The sequence below is a fragment of the Ornithorhynchus anatinus genome, chromosome 5 (genome assembly GCF_004115215.2).
Source record: "Ornithorhynchus anatinus isolate Pmale09 chromosome 5, mOrnAna1.pri.v4, whole genome shotgun sequence".
Lineage (NCBI taxonomy): Eukaryota > Metazoa > Chordata > Mammalia > Monotremata > Ornithorhynchidae > Ornithorhynchus > Ornithorhynchus anatinus.
In genome coordinates this window covers 32,475,504-32,493,863 of record NC_041732.1, presented here as the reverse complement: position 1 = coordinate 32,493,863, position 18,360 = coordinate 32,475,504, and the positions used below count along the sequence as shown (strand labels likewise).

Here is an 18,360-nt window from a genome sequence, read left to right as displayed (position 1 = left end):
CCTGATTCCCCTGTGTCTCCCCCAGCGCTTAGAACAGTGCTCTGCATATAGTAAGCGCTTAACAAATACCAACATTATTATTATTATGTCTACTAACTCGCTTCTACTCTCCCAAATGGTTAGGTCAGCTTTCTGAGTAGAGTAAGTGTTCAGTAAATACCCTTGATTGTTTTCCTCTAATGAGCCATTATGACTTATCTGTGCTTCTCAGACGAATGGTTTATTTAGAAAGAGAGAATGTATGGATGTAAATTTTCTAAGGATGAAAAGGGGCAAGGGATAGGAAACACCATTTGGGTCTCCTCTGATGTAGGCCTCCTAGGATGTCTTCCAAGAACTTCACTTCTTTGGACAAGACACTCCCCTTTCTCACTTTCCAGTTGGAGGAAACTGAGGTCTGGAGGTTTAGGGATGAGGAAAGAGGATCATGACCCGGGCAAGAGAGGTCCATGCCCTGTCAAAATAATCTTCTCCTGAATCCATTCTTCCTCCAATGATTGACAGGAATTACTTTTTTTGAAAAAAAAAAAAAAGAAGAGGCCATAGTAAGAAAGAAGAATGGGTAAAAATATTAATCAAGGTTTTCTGAATCAAAAGTGTTCCTAGAAACCTGTTCTGGGAAATGGGGTTGCTAGCTTTCTCTTACAGGATCTTCCGGTAGATAATCCTGTAGCTCTGTGTGTAGACTCCCTCCCAGGGGAGGGTGAGAATTCGTTTTGCGCAGGGAATTCGACTACCAACTCTGTTGCATGGTTATGTTGGACTCTCCCATCCACTTAGGACAGCGCTCCGCACACAGTAAGCACTCCAACCGCTCACCCCAACAGGGTCATGTCTGGCAAGAAGGCCCTGGTCGGGGTGGGTGACTTTCGTGACTAGGCTCTGTCTGTGTGAGAAGGCTCTAACTTCCTGACACCAGAGTTGCTTGCCCACTAGGGGAAAAAAAGACTTCTTGCACATGGAATTTGTAAGGGAAAAATAGGATTCAGAAATGGATGGGATCGCTTGGGTTTCCCTGCTAATCCATGAAGACAGATGAGGCGATTCCTTCTCAGGCCCAAACACCCTTTAAAGGAGTTAAAATTATACCTCTGCTTGGGCTGGAATCACAGTGGCTTGGTCTACAATGGAAAAGGTGAATTTAGAGAGAATTTTTCTAGTGGAAAATTCTTCAAAGGATCCAACTGAAATTGAACTCTTAGAATTGAACTGAGGCGCCACATGCTCTTTGTCCGTCAGATAGTATTGGAATATTTGGGGCAGAATTTGAGGTGGGAGCACAAGTCGGGGATTCCATGGTTCCTCTCACCTGTCATTTGATTCCAAGAGTCAGATTCACCCTGTGCAGATTTGGGTCACGAGAGGAATTTCCCACTGAGATTATCCTTTCCAAAATACCCCAAATTGTCCCATGCAGACCTGGACAATACCTCTCCTACAAGACCCAGCTTCCAAGCACAGAGGGAGACGGCTGAATACCACTGGGCAAACCAGGATTAATATGTTGGTGACATCGTTTGGTTTCTTGGTCTTTGAGATCTTAATCATCACCTTGTTAGCATCTCTGCACTGTTGTCCTTCATATTCACCTCTGAGTTTAGTTTGTGGTTGAAAAGGCCACAGTCTCAGTCACATTGTGCACACATAAAATATGTCCTTCGTTATGTCTCCCATCCACTTTTCCTCATCTCCCATTCTCTTCTGCATCACCCTGACTTGCTCCCTTCTCTCTTCCCTCCTCCCAGCCCCACAGCACTTATATACATACCTGTAATTTCATATATTTGTATTGATGTCTGTCTCCCCTACTGTAGACTGTTAGCCCGCTGGGCGGCAGGGAATGTGACTGTTTATTGCTGCACTGTATTCTCTCAAGTGCTCCCAACTACAGTGCTCTGCACACAATAAGCGCTCAATAAATATGATTGAGAGAATGAATGATGACTGCGGTGCTTAGCTCTGTCTTTCCTTCACCCTCCTTGTCTCACATTCCTTACAAAGATTCTGCTGGAAAAAAGTCCTCCTTTCTTAATAGCAGAACGCTACGCAGGTCTATCCTCTGTAAGTGAGTCCCAGGTGCAGAACTGTCTGAGGCTTTGTTTTCTTTTTTTTTCCTTTGAGTCCTTAAAATGCTTCCTCTGTCCTTCTTTCTTTTGACTTCCCGATTTCAGTTTTCATACAGCAGCTGTTTGGGTAACCTGCTGTCACTCATTTTCCTTCACCGGTCCCACCAGTGTAGTTGTGCTGAAATGAGCACAGCTTCAGTGCTACATCGCAGAACTTCACGAGCTTTAAGGAACCTCCTCTGCCACCCGGAGAAATTAGGTAGCTCAACAGAATTCTCAGAACAGAGGACTAGCCTGTTGTCACTGGGACCAAACAAGTGCTGGGCTGGGCTGACTAAATATTGGCACTGCCCGTGTTTTCGTATTCTAACAGTGGAAACAAGCTAGGTTGGAGTCAGGCTGCCAAACTTCTACTCCTAGTTCTGATAGCGACTCACTGTGCCACCTGCTGCCCGTTACTCCGTCCTTCCGTGCCTCAACTTTTCCAACTGCTAAAAAGGGAAACTCATTCCTGCCTCCGTAATAGGGAGGACGGAGCTCGAGGACCTATTTGCAAAGGGTCTGAAACTCGCTGGAGAAAGGAGGAGATGAATCGTATTAGGGTTTCTATTAATGTTTTGAAGTCCAAGCGGTTTAGAATCCAGCCCTCCCTCTCTTGTTGCTTCTAACCTCGGAGGTAGTATTTCCCACATGGGCCTGTATGGGATGGAGTGTACAAAGGGTTAAACCCCAAGTGCACAGAAAAACAAGTTCCATCTGGTCCCTGGGACAAAGCAACAGCCTGCAAAGCCCCCAGCCCGGGCTCCTGCTCAAAGGACACGATGCTTTTTTAAATTCCAACTTGTCGCTACTGGAATCTGCAAATCACCCATTTCCCCACACCCTTCAGGCTCAGAGCAGGATTTATAAATGGCAACAAGACAGCCACACTCAGAAAACAGGATGGCTTCAAAATGATCAAAAATGCTTTCCCCCCCCCCACTCATACAGTGCTTAACATGACCACATCCCCTTGTCTTTCAACCGATCCCTTATTCCAAGGGATTTCCAGTGCAGGGGAGACACCCTCTCCCCATCCCTCTACCAGGAAAGGATTAGTTTCTCCATTTCCTAAGAGGAAAAATCTAAGGGATGGAGAGGGGCTGAATTTCCCAGAGCCACAGAGCAAGGCAGGGGTCAAGTTGGAACTGAAGTCCCTCAAACCTCAACTTCCAGCACTGTCACTAGACCGGTTGTTCCCAGTTTACGTACCTCATGGACCCTGATCGTCTCCAAGCACTTAGTACTGAGCTCTGCACCCAGCGAGTGCTCAATAAATCCCATCGATGGATTGATTTTTGTGCTGCCATCTGAGGTTCCAATGCCGCCTGGATGTGCATCATCTAGGTTCCCTCCCATAAAAGCAGTGGATAGAACACGGGCTTGAGAATCAGAAAGCCTCGGGTTCTAATCCAGGCTCCATCACCTGTGTGCTGTGTGATCTTGGGCGAGTCATTTAACTTCTCTGTGCCACAGTTACTACCTCGTCTCTAAAATGGGGATTAAGACCGTGAGCCCCATGTGGGACAAGGACTGTGCCCCATCTGATTATCTTGTACCTACCCAGAACAGCGCCTGGCTCATAGTAAGCCCTTAACAAATGCCGTCATAGTTATCTGAAGGAAAGACACTCAAGCCAAGACGCCTTCGGCTCCAGGCCATTATGAACCAAAATCCCGGCCCTCTTTTCCAGATCTTTCATCTCCCGTTGTCTTGCCGGCCCCTCTCAACCAGAGAGAAGCCAGAGAGTGTAACCGGAGGAGAAGGAAGAGGTTGGAGGAGACCGGAGCTGAAATGCAGCTCTCGTGTGGAATGAGCAGGAGAGGTTTCCCTGGGTAGCCCCCAGTGGCCCTTCACAGTTCCAACTCCTGCTCGGAGCCTGATGGCTCCCTTCCAAGGAGTAACACAGCAGCGTGGCTTAGTGGCTAGAGCCGGGGCTTGGGCGTCAGAGGAAGTGGGTTCTAATCCCGGCTCTGCCACTTGTCTGCTGTGCGGCCTCGGGCAAGCCATTTAAACTTCCCTGTGCCTCAGTGACCTCATCCGTAAAAACGGGGATTAAGACTGAGAGCCCCACGTGGGACAACCTGGCTCGAATCCCGGCTCTGCCACTTGTCAGCTGTGTGACTGTGGGCAAGTCACTTCACTTCTCTGTGCCTCAGTTACCTCATCTGTAAAATGGGGATTAACTGTGAGCCTCACGTGGGTCAACCTGATTACCCTGTATCCACCCCAGCGCTTAGAACGGTGCTCGGCCCGTAGTAAGCGCTTCACAGATACCATTATAATTACTACTATTATTAACAGAGCGGGGGACCCAAATCACCCTGCCCTCGAATCGCTCAAACCGCACGCCGTACACCCGCCCTGCTTCAGTTGCCCTGGAAACTCACTACCGGAATCCAGGAATCGCATTTTCACACCTCAGGTGTGGGGAAGGGGGGGGAGGAACCGATCATTTTTGATGATGGAGAGATACATGGGGTCCAAAGTGGGGCAAGTGGGAGTGGGCCACCCCTGGCTCAGAGGTTCACCCTCTGGTCTGTGGTCCGGGCCGTCGACCCCAGTGGCAGTTTTCCCTGGCCCAGTGCTGAAGGAGCCCCGGTCCCCTCCAGGCCCTCCGGTCATGGCTCGTTGCGCGACCCTGGAAGCGTCTGGGATGGTTCTCTGGGAAGCCGGGCCCCACCGGGGATGCCCGCCGTTGCCGGGGAGATCGCAGGTGCGACTGGTCCCTCACCGGGCCTCCGGATTCTGCCTGTGAACGAACGAGACCCCGGAGGAAAAGCCCCTGGTTTTCTAGAAACGCAGGTGGAGGGAGAAACCGCACGACCATATGTTTGCTTCGGGGAGCTGGAGAGCCGGTGCTTCGAGCCATTTTTTTATGGTATTCGTTAAGCTCTTACGATGTGTCAAACACTGCTTTGAGCGCTGGGGTAGGTATAAGTTAGTTAGGTGGGACCCAGTCCCTGTCCCGCGTGGGGCCCTCAGTCTAAGTAGGAGGGAGAACAGGTATGGAATCCCCATTTTAGAGTTGGGGAAACTGAGGCTGAGGAAAGTTAAGTGACTTGACTCAGGTCATGCAGCAAGCCTTTGGCCGAGTTGGGAATAGAACTCAGGGCCTTTGGCTCCTTGCCCCGTGCTCTTTCCACTAGCCCAACACTGCTTTTCGCTAGACCACACTGCTGCTAGGCCTTGCTGCAGCTTGGGCTTCAAGAAGTCAGAGGAAGGTGCGGCCCCCACCCACTTTTTAGGTATTTGCTAAGCACTTACTACGTGCCAGCCACTGTACTAAGCGTAGGGGTAGATGGAAGGTTGGATACAGTCCACGTCCCCCGTGGGACTCATAGTCTTAATCCCCACTTTATTTACAGATGAGGGAACTGAGGCATAGCGAAGTGAAGTGACTTGTCCAAGGTCACACAGCAGACACGTGGCAGAGCCAAGATTAGAACCCGGGTCTTCCTGACTTTCAGGCCCTGGGTCAATCCACTGGGACACGTTGCTTCTCGCGTTCTTCTTGGAATTGGCTAAACCCAACATCAATCTGCTTCTGAGCGTCCCACACCTGCCCTGCTGTTTGATTCTTGGCGTGAAGCCCTAAAGGGGTGTATTCCTGGGCTCCCTCCCTGTTGGGGTGCCAGCCTCCTTTTCCTCTGCCCCCATCCTGTCACGAAGAAGACGACCGAAAAAGAGGTCGTCAAACCCAGGCTCCTGGGAGCTGGTTCCTGCCCCAGCTTGAATCCCTGAATACAGAGCAGCCCTCATCGAGCCAAGAGGGTGACCCTCCATGAGCCTGTGCCCGAGGAGGGAACCCCCAGACCCCAGCCCACACTGTGCCAAGCTGAGAGCTGCCTTCTGTCGTCCTTGATGCCACCCACCCCCTTCCGCATGCCGTCGGTGCTGCCTTCCCTTCTGGCACAGAACGGTGGCCCATTTCAGAGGAGTTGAACTGCACAGGCGCGAAGTTAAATTTCTTCTAAAACCCCTTTTAGACCCTCCAAATATGCCCAGCCTCTTCTCCCCCAAAGAAAAACAAAATCAGGACCCTAAAAAAAAGGCCGCCTTCCAGTGTGTGCTTTTCTAGAGGGGGTGGGGGTGTCAAACCTGTGACCTTGGACAGAGGCAGTACTTTTTTATTTCACTATATACACACGGACACGTTCACAAGCACAGCAGTTCTGAATAACTAGGAGACAGCAGAGCTTATCTTTCTAATTTCGAGGGAGAATCTGTGGAGGACAGAGGCGGTGACACATCCGAGGTCACTCGGCAAGACGAAGCCCACACCAGGCCTTCTCCCTTCCCAAGCTATGTTCGCCCTCTGGGAGAACACACTTGCCCCTCTCTGCCGCATCCAGGATCTCATCCAATTAGAAAGGGAGCCAGGAGACTCAGGGCTTTCCCCATCTTGGGGCAGGGGCACAACTGGGGCATCACCCCTCTGCTCAGCGGTTACACATCACAGTTGTGGGGGGAAAAAAACCCCAAACAAACAAATGGATGACTGGGATGGAGGAGGGGATTAGGGGAGAGTGGGAAGTCACACACACCTCCAACTCCAGCGTCTTTTTTTGCAGCTGCGGAGCTCTGCTTGGGTAGAGGGGAAAGATTGTTTTGAATGGTATTTGTTGAGTGCTTACTATGTGCCAGACATTATACTGAGCACTGGGGTACAAGCTTAGATACAAGCCAAGCAGGTTGGCCATGTCTCGCATGGGCCTCCCAGTCAATCACCATTTTACAAATGAAGTAACTGAGGCACAGAGAAGTTAAGTGACTTGCCAAAGGCCACGTAGCAGGCAAGTGACGGAGTCAGGATTAGAACCTGGGTCCTCCTGACTCCCAGATCACTCCCCCGCTCTATCCACCAGGCAGCACTGCTTTTCGGCTCGTGTTAGGTTCACTTCTCTCCCTGGCAGGGAGAGCTGCTTGACTCTAAATCCTCAGATGTTACAGATGGCCAGTCTCCCTCTCTCCTTCCCCCTGCCAAGCAAGACCCTGAGGGATGGAACCACAGCCTTCTGACGTGAAGAAAATGATGGGGGGGCTAGGGGGGAGCTGAGTTTCCCTGGACGGTAGCCCCTTCCCGGAGTGGCTTCGGGGGATCGGAGGAGGGGCCAGCTCTTCCCAAGGAGGGGACCTCCTGTTAGAGCACAAACTGGAAGGCCTTTTTGATGGTAATGGCACCAGGGTGAACTGACTTTATCCTGCTGGGCTCTTTAAGGGGGATGCCCACCCACCACCCCCAAGAGCTACTTCTCCAGCCCCTCTTCCAGGTTGGGAATCTTTGCAGGGTGGGGAAAAAAAATAGAAATTAGCGTCTCTGAATATCTAAAGACGGTATAATACAGACTGTAGGTTGCAGGACGGGTCCTCTGCAAACTCTCCTTCTCTCCCTCGACTGACAGACTTCTCCAAGAGGGAAATCGGAGATACCGCGTTAGTCTTCCGCCCCCTGCTGGCGACGCCTACAAATGACAGCGATGGAAGTGCTCACGAGATCATTCACGTAATAGAAATAATCAATTGTGGTAATAATGATGATAACGTTGGCATTTGTTAAGCGCTTACTATGTGCCGAGCACTGCTCTAAGCGCTGGGGGGGGGGGAGATACGGGGTCATCAGGTTGTCCCACGTGAGGCTCACAGTCTTCATCCCCATTTTACAGGTGAGGGAACTGAGGCACAGAGAAGTTACTTAATGAATCAATGTTGGTACTTGGTAAGCGCTGACTATGTGCAGAGCACTGTTCTAAGCGCTGGGGTAGACACAGGGGAATCAGGCGGTCCCACGTGGGGCTCACAGTCTTCATCCCCATTTTACAGATGAGGGAACTGAGGCCCAGAGAAGTGAAGTGACTCGCCCACAGACACACAGCTGACAAGTGGCAGAGCTGGGATTCGAACTCATGACCTCTGACTCCAAAGCCCGGGCTCTTTCCACTGAGCCACGCTGCTTCCCAAGTCAAGTGACTTGTCCACAGTCACACAGCTGACAAGCGCCCTAATAACAATGTTGGTAATTGTTAAGCCCTTACTATGTGCAGAGAACTGTTCTAAGCGCTGGGGGAGACACAGGGTCATCAGGTTGTCCCACGTGAGGCTCACAGTTAATCCCCATTTTACAGCTGAGGTAACTGAGGCCCAGAGAAGTTAAGTGACTTGCCCACAGTCACACAGCTGACAAGTGGCAGGGCCGGGATACTGCGTGCCAGGCACTGTGCTGAACCGTGAGGTAAATACAAGGAAATCGGGTTGGACACCGTCCCTGTCCCAGGCTCGATCCCTATTTTGCCGATGAGGTAACTACAGAGGAGTGAAGCGACTTGCCCGAGGTAACACAGCAGACAAGTGGCAGATCCGGGATTAGAAGCCACGATGTTGTGGTTCCCAGGGCCGTGCTCCATCTACTACGCCGATACCTCGCGGCCCAGTGTATTCTATGTAACCACCTGCCTGCATCCACAATCACAACTCCTGAAAGCCTTCCACAGCTGCCAACAACAGCTCTGATGAGAACGGGCCTAAGAAGGGGGGGAAATCAGTTGAACTTTGGGGGATCACTATTCCCTGTCCCTGTGCACATCTCCTCCTCCAGTGTGAGTTCCCCATTTTCTTCCCACATCCTCCTTCCTCATTTGACTATCTTGCGATTTTCCCTCCCCTTCCAATGGTCCATTCCATCGGTTTGGTCAGATAAACCAAGAATTTACTCAATTTAAAAAAATTACATTATTGTTAGACCGACACATTCATAATGTTCTTCTTCTGAGGGCTAAAAAGCAATATTGGATATATGATTTTTTGATTAGTTAGGCAGGAGTGAAAAGATCATCAATCCATAGTATGTATTTCCTGTGTGTAGAGTACGGTATTAAGTGTTTGGGAAAGTACACTGTAACAGAGTTGGTATATTTGATTCCTCCCTACAATGAGAAGCAGTGTGGCCTATTGGAGAGAACACAGGTCTGGGAGTCAAAAGGACCTGGTTCTAAACCTGACACTGCCCCTTGGTTGCTGTGTGACCTTGGGCAGGCCACTTAATTTCTCCGGGCCTCAGTTACTTCATCTGTAAAGTGGAGATTAAGGCTGTTAGTCCCATGTGGGACAGGGACTGTACCCAACCTGATTACTTTGCAACTCTAGCACATAATAGGTGCTTAAATACCATTTTTAACCCCCCCCCAAAAAACAAAAAAGCAAATTTGCACTCTACTGGAGGAAGAGAGCATAAATATTTTCCAGTTGAAATGATCATCTGAGCTCCCGTTAAATGGTGCAAGATATCACTTTAGGATACAGAATCCCTTGAAGAGAGACCTAACTTTGTAATGAAGTCGGTACCTGCAAATGATGAACAATCATGGCACTTGTTAGGCACTCATTATGTGCCAAACACTGTTCTAAACATTGGGGTAGATATAAGTCCATTAGGTTGGACACAGCCCCTGTACAATTTGAGGCTCACAGGCTAAGTACGAGGGAATAGGATTGAATCCCCATTTTACAGATGCGATAGCAGGCACGGAGAAGTTAAGTTATTTGCCCAAGGTCACACAGCAGACACGTGGCAGAGCCGGGGTTAGAACCCAGGTCCTCTGACTCCCAGGCCTGTGCTCTTCCCACTTGGCCACGCTGCTTCTCTAGTGAATGCTTACCAAATGTTATTAAAAAAAGACCCAATACGTTCATGGGAAATCTATTTGAGAGCAGAAAGCCAATTCCGGTCTATGATCCTTACATTTTACATTATTACTGTCATGGTATTTGTCACTAATTTATATGTTAAATACATTAACGATAGACAGTCCCCATCCCACATGCGACGCAATCTAAACAGCAGGGAGAGTAGGTATTTTAATCCCTATTTTATCCCCATTTTACAGATGAGGAAACTGAGGCACAGAAAGCTTAAGCAACTTTCCCGAGATTACACAGCCAGGGAGCGGCAGAACTGGGATTAAAATCTGGGCTTCCAGATCTCTCGAGCAGACATCCTCCCAGGGACCGCTGCCCCTCCATTGCCGCTCCCAGGGCTCAGCTCCCGGCATGACCTGTGCCCCGTGGCCACTTGGAATTTCACCACTACTGATTACACCCTGGACCATCCTCCAGATGCTGTGCCGATCCCGGCCGCTCTCCCATCACAATTCTTGGTATCCCCCTCTATCCTATCTGGGATATGAGAGTGAGAGAGAGTGAGAGTGTGTGAGAGTGTATAAGAGTGAGTGAGAGTGAGTGAGAGTGTGTGAGAGTGAGAATGTGTGAGAGTGAGAATGTGTGAGATGTGGGTGTGTGTTGGAAGAAACATCATTTTGACCTGCCCTGCACCATCCCAGCAGAACAAATAATAATAATTATGGTACTTGTTAAGCACTTACTTTGTGCCATGCACTGCTCTAAGCACTGGGGTAGATACTATTTTATTAATAATGTGTATATATCTGTAATTTTATATTGATGCTATTGATGCTTGTCTACTTGTTTTGTTTTGTGTCTGTCTTCCCCCTTCTAGACTCTGAGCCCGTTGTTGGTTAGGGATTGTCTCTATTTGTTGCCAAATTGTACTTTCCAGGTGCTCAGTACAGTGCTCTGCACACAGTAAGAGCTCAATAAATATGATCGAATGAATGAATTCTGACTCCCAGGCCCGTGTTCTATCCGCTAAGTCACGCTGCCTCTCAAAGAGAAGCAATCGCAGTCCCGTGCCGCCTCTGCAAATCCTCGGGAAGACTATCGGCGGTGGCTGTTGGAACGCTCACTGGGGCTCCCGTTGGGACTGTGGACTCTGAGTTGCCAGGAGCTCCTCTAGCCACAGTGCCCTACCGATCTTTATTTTTGCCTTTAAATCATCCTAGTGCTTTGTTTCACCTCTCCTTATGTATCTGTTGCCAGTCTCTTCTTTCCCCTTTTTTATTTTTAGATTTGGAGCCACTCGAGAGACAGGAAACATGTCAAATTCCCTCCTGTGCATTATTTTCCTAAATAAACACGAATAAATACTATGACTTTTGCAAATACCATGGACTGCCCGAAAAACAAACAAATGGATTTGGGAGCCAATTAACCCAAAGTAGTCTCTGGAAGGTCAAATGACTGGGCTTAGAGTAGCATATTTTGGATACCTCGTCATCAGGACTAATTCTCTGGAAAAGACACCGATGCTATGAAAAATCAAGGGAAAATCCGGAAGGGGCAGACCAGCAGCTAGATGGATAGAGACCAGAACAACGCTAACGGAAGAACCGTTAGAAAGTTTACAGATTATGGCAGAAGACAGGACGTTCTGGAGAAAATATATCCATGGAGTCACTATGATTCGGAAACAACTCAACGGCACATAATAATAATAATACTAATAATAATAATGATGACTACTCCTGACTTTCAGTCCCTTGCTCTTTAGAATAAGCAATACTGCCTCAACACCACGTGAGGGAGGAATTCCAAATATATTTATAATATTTTATATGACCCAACTCCTTTAGTTCCTCAGTTACAAAGGCTTACTCATATCCAGTGCCGTTTCTCTGGAAAGTGTAATTAACTTTCCAAATGAACTAGAAATACGAAGTTATCGAAACTCCCTAAGGTTTTGCTTCTCGCTCTGGTGACTTTGCGGATTCCATCATCACACGGGAGGGGGAAAGTATCTGAATTTAGGCTTAAAGACATGAACTGGCTAATTGTTCAGTCGGCTATTGCCCGAACTGGGTTGCTCTTTCTTCACGCTTATCAATCAGTGGTATCCGTTGAGCACTTACTGTTTACAGAGCACTGCAGTATGTTCTTGGGAGAGTACAAACTCGTCCACTCAACTGTATATATCTTTATCACCCTATCTATTTTGTTAATGAGATGTACATCACCTTGATTCCATTTATTTGCTATTGCTTTAATGAGACGCTCTTCCCCTTGATTCTATTTATCGCCATCGTTCTTGTCTGTCCGTCTCCCCCGATTAGACCGTAAGCCCGTCAATGGGCAGGGACTGTCTCTATCTGTTACCGATTTGTCCATTCCAAGCGCTTAGTACAGTGCTCTGCACATAGTAAGCGCTCAATAAACACTATTGAATGAATATTGAATGAATAGACACATTTTCTGCCCACAACAAGCTTACAATCTAGAGGACTCTATGTATCTCCAGACAATATCAAAATCAGTTTTTGCATCCGCTAAATATGTGCTGAATATGAAGTATGAAAACATTGAAACATTTGAAAAGTATCAGGTGTTATACCTTTTGTTTTTAATCAGTGCTATGTAAGCCTTTTCAATCTTATACATTCTTCTTTAATTTTAAATTTAATTTTTTAATTTTAATTTCAAATTTTAAGCACCAAGTGGGTGCTTAATGAGGATTGCCACTCCTATTACTAGTACCCTCTACTTCTTTGGAAAAGATTGCTTCAATTTGACCCAATCCTGAAAACATTCTCTCAGCTCACCCTTAGGATCCTAAATTTCGACTTTGGCTCCCATCAGGAAGATTGGCTTCCCAGAGCTGGGATTGTGTGGGCGAAGCTATGTGCTCCGGCCCTAAGGCTTTCAGGGCAAAGCACGCTATCATTGTTTTGGGGGAGTGGTGGTCAGCTGAGAGCTATCGCTCCCAAGATAATAATAATAATAATAATAATGTTGGTATTTGTTAAGCACTTACTATGTGCACAGCACTGTTCTAAGCGACGGGGTAGATACAGGGTAATCGGTTTGTCTCCCGTGGGGCTCATAGTTAATCTCCATTTTACAGATGAGGTAACTGAGGCCCAGTGAAGTGACTTGCCCACAGTCACACAGCTGACAGGTGGCCGAGCCGCGATTCGAACCCATGCTCAAGCCCGTGCTCTTTCCACTGAGCCACACTTCTTCTCTAAAATGGTAGCTCAGATTGGGCTTGCCCATCTCCTGGGGTATGCCAGTCCCTTCTTGCCCCCACTCCAGGCCCACGGGTGGTGGGGTGGGGTGGGGAATCGGACCTTATTAAGGTAGATGTTAAATCGTTACTATACCAAGCACTGTATTAAACGCTGAGGTTACTACACTCAAATCAAACATAGTTTCTTTCCCTTATGAGGCTCACTGTCTAGGGGGGAGAGAGAACATCATGATCTAGTGATAGAGAACGGGTCTGGGAGTAAGAAGGATCTGATTCTAATCCCCGTTCTGCCACATGTGTGCTGTGTGACCTTGAGCAAGTCACTTAACTTCTCTGTGCCTCAGTTCCCGCATCTGTGAAATGGGGATCAAAACCGTGAGCGCCACGTGGGACAGGGTCTGTGTCCAAGCTGATTAGCTTGTCTCTAATGATATTAATAATGATGATGGTATGTGTTAAGTGCTTACTATGTGCCAGGTACTGTACTAAGCGCTGGGGTGGATGCAGGCAAGTCAAGTTGGATACAGTCCCATGTGGGGCTCACAGTCTCAATCCCCATTTACAGATGAGGGATGTGAGGCCCAGAGACGTGAAGTGACTTGTCCATGGTCACACAGCAGACAGGTGGTGGAGCGGCGATTAGAACCCAGGACCTTCTGACTCCCAGACCTGTACCCTACCCACTATGCCATACTGCTTGACACGTGCTTAACAAATACCATTATCAGTATTATTATTATTATTCCCAACTTTTCAGATGAGGAAAGTGAGGCACAGAGGAGTTAAGTGACTTCCCTAAAGTTACACAGCAAGGGCCCGACCTGACAGAGAGTCCTAACTGCCAGAGACCGTCTTGGGGGTGGAATCTGTTCAGCTCCTGCTAGGGCTTTAGCAAACCTTAATTCCCGCCCCGTTCTGAGGAAGGGAGGTTTGGTTCCCCTACCTCGGGCATCGGGGGCCTGCACGGCAGCAGCAGGCCTGCTCTCAACTCCAGCTGTCTTCCCAAGATCAATGCTTCCGTCTGCCTCTGCCTCATCTTTCTGCATCTGTTTCTTCATTAACATTAATTAAGCAGTCTGTTACTATTAATCTGCCAATTCTTTCCGTTACGGTTCTTTGTCGTTTTAGAAATATGCATTGCTTCCCTTATCCGCATTACCGTCACTTCCCCCAGAATCTCGCTCCCATACCCGGACCCAACTAGAATTTTGAATCAATGGCATTTGAGCGCTTACTATGTACAGAGCACTGAACTAAGCAGTTGGGAGGGTACAATGTAACAGAGTTGGCGCAGTGGAAAGAGCCTGGGCTTCGGAGTCAGGGGTCACGGGTTCGACTCCCGGCTCTGCCACTTGTCAGCTGTGTGAGTGTGGGCGAGTCGCTTCCCTCCTCTGGGACTCAGTTCCCTCATCTGTAAAATGGGGATTAAGACTGTGAGCCTCACGTGGGACAACCTGATTTCCCTCTATCTACCCCAGCGCTTAGAACGGTGCTCTGCACATAGTAAGTGCTTAACAAATACCAACATTATTATTATTATTCTTCCCTGCCCACTAGCAACCCTAATTGTGGTGTATGCCATTACCTAGATTCTGATCTCAGTTCAGCCTGTGCCTAACAGGATGGCACAAGCCTTCTGCAATGTGCCGCACCCCTGCCCGCCTCGTGGCACTCTGTGCCCCCAGCTGGAGCTGAGGGGCAGAAGCCACGAAGCACGGATGATGCTGTGAAAGCCGTTAACCCTGGGGTCGATGCCTCTGTTTGCCTTCTCAGTCCTGAAGTCGCAGGGCTGAGGTTCATCTGCCATTCTTTCAGTAGTATTTATTGAGCACTTACTACGTGCAGAGCACTGCACAAGTGCTTGGAATATACGAATCGGTAACAGAGACAGTCCCTGCCCTTTGACGGGCTTACAGTCTAATAGGGGGAGACAGACAACAACAATGCCATTCATCTGTCGTTATCATTTCTCCAAACTACCTCTGTAACTGGGGAAGGGGGTGGGAGGATATGAGTCGGAAAGGCTTGGGAGGGGGAGAGCCAGTCGCAGAAATGCAGAGGGTGGCAAGTGAGCTGGGAATGGTCCTCATCTGCCCTCATCTTCCCAGCATCACTATTCCCAACCCCATCCCTGTCCCTGGAGCTCACCCTATTTGGCCTCAGAAACCCCACTCCCAGGAAAACAAGCCCAACTTGAGGCTAGAGAGTAGCTGGAGCAGACACTAAATCAGGAGCCCAACATGCCTAAGTAACCCCACGTTCCTGGAACACTGAAGCCCTCCTTATTTATCTATACCTACCTTCACCACTTAAGCCTATACGTTCATTCAATTCCTTATTTTGATTTCTCTCTTTGTAAAATATGTGTATGCCCGTTTTCCTCATTAGAGAGTCAGCTCCTAGTGGGGAGGGAATGGCCGCTGGCTCATCTTGTACTTTCCAAGCACTTGGTACAGGGCATCGTACCCAAGTGGCACCATAAATGCTACCTCAGAACCCGCAAATAAAATTACTGTATTGCTGTGTGGAAAACTCAACACTGCACAGACAAAAATCCCGTAAAGGAGCGATTTCAAACTCACTGGGGAGATCCATCAGCTAGAGCTCCTTATGGGGCAAGGTGAGAACCATAGTCCAGGACTTAAACTCAGACCTCACCTCAGCCGCTCCTCCACCCGAGAGACAAAGCTCTGCTCTCCATCTGCTGCCTGTCAGTCGCCCATCCTTGTTCCAGGGAGACCCTGAACAACTCCGCTTAACTCAACAGCAGCAGCAGCAGCAGACTGTGGGGTTTGCATATGGAAGAGAAGGAAGGCTTTCAAGCTTAATCAATCAGTGGTATTTATTGAGTACCTGAGTTCTGCAGAGCACTGTACTAGGCCCTTGGGAGAGTACAACACAATAGATTTGGTAGAGACGTTCTCTGCCCACAAGGAGCTTACGATTCTAGAGGGGGATGCAGACATTAAAAGAAATAAATTACAGCTGTTTATGTAAGTGATGTAGGGATGAGGTTGGAGTGAATATCAAGTGCTTAAAGGACACAGATCAAAGCACAGAGGCAATGCAGGAAGAAGAGGGAGCAGGGGGAAAGGAGCTTAGAGAAGGGATCTTGGAGGAGATGTGATTTTAATCAGGCTTTGAAGGTGGGGAGAGTGACGGTCTGTCTTATATGAAGGGGAAGGGAGTTTGAGGCCAGAGAGGAAGGAGGTGGACAAGGGGTCGGCAGCAAGATGGATGAGATTGAGGAACAGTTGGCAAGGTGGCATTAGAGGAACAAAATGCGTGGACTGGGTTTGCGGTAGAAAATCAGTGAGGTGAGGCAGGAGGGGGCCAGCAAATTCCATCCTTTAAAGCCAATGGAAAGGAGTTTCTTTCTGATAAAGAGGTGGAGGGGCAACTGAGGGAGATTCTTGAAGGGTGGAGAGACAAGGCCCGGACAGTTTTTTAGAAAAATAATCCAGGCAACAGAGTGAAGCGGGGACCGGAGTGGGGAGAGACAGGAGGCCGGGAGGTCAACGAGGCGGCTGACGCAGCAGTCAAGGTGGGATAGTATAGGTGCTAGGATCATCTTAGTGGCAGTTTCGATGAAGAAGGCGGGGATTTTAGTGATGTTATGAACTGACAGGATTTGGTGACAGATATTATGTGTGTTGTAAAATGGGGGGTAATGGTGTTGTCTACAACGATGGGTAAGACAGGAGGACGGCAGGATTGGATGACATTGAATATGTGTGTTGGGAGACGGGGGATAGTGACGTCTACAGTTAGGGGAAGACGGGAGGAAGGCGGGATTTGGGATTTGGGAGAGATGAGGAGTTGTGTTTTGAACACGTTGGGTTGGAGGGGTCAGCGGGACATCCAAGTGGAGATGTCCTGAAGGCAGGAGGGAAGGCCAGAAGTTAACCTTCCGTATTCTGAGCTTCCCTCCCGTCTCTCCACCCGTCTCCAAACGTTTTTCCCACCCCTCTCCAAACGTTTTTCCAAGTCCAACGGCGGGACCTGAATTCAATCTTTACTGGGAAGCCCTATGCTGCCATCTAGTGGACAAGCAGCATCTGAGCCCTCGGCCTGTTTCTCCCACTGAGGAAATTATTAATAATAATAATAATAATGTTGGTATTTGTTAAGCGCTTACTATGTGCAGAGCACCGTTCTAAGCGCGGGGGTAGGTACAGGGTCATCAGGTTGTGCCACGTGAGGCTCACAGTCCTAATCCCCATTTTACAGATGAGGTCACTGAGGCACAGAGGAAAGCATGTTGACCCCCGCTTATTGGGATGGACCTCCCTCCCCCTCTTGTACCTTTGAACTGGGACCCGTCGTTCTCCCTCAAGGCCAAGTCGGGCTCTCTGCTCTACTCACCGGCACGGTGGATGCCGGAGACGCAAGATCGTTTCCGGCTGGTCGGGGACCATCTCTGCTGCGGTAAGAGCCGAGAGCTCCATTTGCCACGCCGGCGTGAGGAAGGTGCGGATCTACTTTTCCTTCTCGGCGTTTCTAGAGTTATCTGAGTCCTGGCAAAAGACTGTGGGACATTTATTCCGTGGGACTGTATTCTGTTCTAAGCACTGGGGCAGATACCAAGAAGATCAGCTGGGATTATCACGGTTTAAGTGGAGTAGGATTTAATCTCCAGTTTACAAGTGAGGAAACTAAGGCACAGCGGAGTTGCATGCCTTGCCCAACGTCACATAGCAGACAAGTGGCACAGCTAGCATCAGAACACCGAGGCCCATGGTCTATTCCACTAGACCACACGGCTCCGAATCCTAAATCAATTTGGCTGTCAGAAGTTCCTCCCCTTTACTCCAAGCCCCTTGTGGGCAGGGACCATGTCTACTAACTCGATTGTATTGTACTCTCCCAAGGGTTTACTACAGTGCTCTGCACACAGTAAGCACTCCATAAGAACCACTGATTGGGCTAGCTGGGAAGGAAAGCATAATACCAACTCTTCTTTCTCCATCATTTTTAAGATCCCGCTCAAAGTTCAGCTCCTCAGGCTTCTTTTAGACTTGGCTCACTAGACTTGACTCTTCTGTGTTTCCCGTTCTTTTCACCGTGGCAGCCTCAGCTATGACCTGATCTGGGAAGGGCAGAGGATGGGGAGTCTTTCGTAGCTGAGGATAGCAGGTTAGGATGACCAGCCAGGCTAGGAGGGAGGATAATCTAGAGGGGATGCTGGTTCTGCCTCTCTGTTGCCCTTTGACCTTTCCTGGGAGACCTGTGAGTCAGAGGGACCTGGGTTCTAATCCCGGCTCTGCCACTTTTCTGCTGTGGGACCTTGGGCAAGTTACTTCACTTCTCTGTGCCTCAGTTTCTTCATCTGTAAAATGGAGATTAAGACTGTGAGCCCTGTGTGGGACATGGGCCGTG

The 18,360-nt window shown here is 48.8% G+C and overlaps 1 protein-coding gene across 3 annotated transcripts in view; it reads right to left on the bottom strand.

The window, feature by feature from the left end:
- PEBP4 (phosphatidylethanolamine binding protein 4) overlaps positions 1 to 18,360 on the bottom strand; it is a 232,221-nt gene that overhangs the window by 187,193 nt on the left and 26,668 nt on the right. The gene's annotated exons all lie outside the window — the stretch shown is intronic.